The sequence below is a fragment of the Alligator sinensis genome, unplaced genomic scaffold, assembly GCF_000455745.1.
Source record: "Alligator sinensis unplaced genomic scaffold, ASM45574v1 scaffold281_4, whole genome shotgun sequence".
NCBI lineage: Eukaryota > Metazoa > Chordata > Crocodylia > Alligatoridae > Alligator > Alligator sinensis.
This window is the reverse complement of record NW_005842699.1, coordinates 716,556-718,461: the sequence shown is the minus strand read 5'-3', so window position 1 is coordinate 718,461 and position 1,906 is coordinate 716,556.

The window sequence follows — 1,906 nt, the reverse complement described above, 5'->3', positions numbered from 1 at the left end:
TCCTGCCTATGCAGGGGGTCGGACTCGATGATCTATTGAGGTCCCTTCCGACCCTAATATCTATGAATCTATGTTATAGCTGAGGGACATGAATTTATGTTATTTGAATCTGGTGGACCAGGATGAGGCTGTTTTGGGGAGGAGGAGATCTCATTAGGGCTGCAGGGAGCCCAGTGCCAGTGAGGGTGCCACTACTGGAGTCAAGGGCCCAGTGGTAACAGGAGGCTGAGCTAGACTGTGGCATTATCAAAAAGGGACAATATTTAAATACAATCTATGGGGCATGGTTAAGGGGCAATTTTGGAACCATGCATTTGGCCCATAAGGCTTAGGGTGTCTTGAGAGGCATTGACTTTGAGTAAGATGTGGCAAGGGATCCAAGATTAGCAGGGTCTAGTGGGCTTCCACAAACTCATGGGCAGCCTCCCAACTTATTATTTCAACCTACAAGACATGGCAGGTGAGATTAGAAGGCACCTGCAGGGTAGAGCAGGCATGGTCACAGAGCCCTAGGGTCATCATGGCCATCCCTGGGGACCCCACTCCATGACAGTATGGCATAGACTGGGTTACTACCAAGTTACTCAAGTTTTGTGCTTGTTGCCTGAAGCCTAGTGCCTTTTACCATATGCCTTTCCATGCTAACTTGTGTGCTGGTCCCAGAGCATGCCTGTTTGCATGGTTCTGGTCACATGGCTCCCTGGGGGGCTGGGCTAAGTAGGAGCTGGGGGGGTCATTACCCTCCTTGACTCTGCTTAGCTGCTGCCACTAAATGCCTCCACCCACCATGGCCCTGTTTACCTCCTGGCTCTGTACTAGGGGTTCAGGGTCTGCTGGAGGGTCCACTGGGTTAACTGGGGTCTTTGGTTTCCAGGGGTGTGATGGGCTTTCACCCATGCATTTCTCACTGGGAGCTAGGACCCAACTGTTTACTTTACATTCAAAGTATATTCAGTGCTGGCTGCTTTTATCCACATACAACTGTGGCTTGAGTCACTTTATTTATAGTTGTATTTATAGTCACTTTATAGTTGGTACAAAAACCAAATGCATTCCCAAATACAATTAATTATATTGGGGTATTTGTTTTTGATGCTACATATCTTATGAGACCCAACAGCTCTGAGCTTTTCCTCTTGTGCTTTCAAAATGTCATCCACTTCATGATATCTACCAGAAAAACTTATTTACCAGCATTGGGATCTTACTTCATTACTCGTTTAATAGGTGAGATATTTCTGTCTTAGAAAGTGAACCAGGGCCTCTTGTAGCAGGGTATACCTATCCCTGCTACTGGAAGTGAAAGTCTAGCTGCAGGGCAGTCACTTACAAGAAGAGATGGGCAGCAGCTGAGGGGAGGCAAAGCCACAGGCCAAAGCAATAAGCCTGTTAATCAGTGTGAAAGAGGAAACTCCCAAGCCTGGCCCTGAAGACCAGCAGGCAGGTGACCTGAAGGGGAAGATGGAAGGGCTACATAAACCCAGTTCAGGGCTAAAGGCACAGGCTGGTCCTGATTCTGAAGAGAAAAGGAATGGAGGAATACTTTAGCAAGATAAGTGCTTGTTGACTTGAGTTGTTTATAGTCTAACAAGCAATTTGGGGTGGTTAGGAACATGCAGGCAGGGTAACTAGAAGACATCCAATATTAGGAAAGAGTAAGGCTCACAGGAAGAACCTCCACAGGATATGAGACCCTGGGGGCTGTAATTGGCTGAAGCTGAGAGAGAGAGTGAGTTAAGGAAGGAGGGTCTGGGATCTGGGGGGCTATGTGGGGCTGAAGCTGAGCTGAAGAAAGAGGGGAAGAGTGGCATGGCCAGGTGCCCAGCATTGAGAGGCTAAGGTCTAGGGCAGGGGTTCTCAATCCCTGGGCTGTGACCCAGCTGCTAGTCAGCAGCAGTCAGTTGCC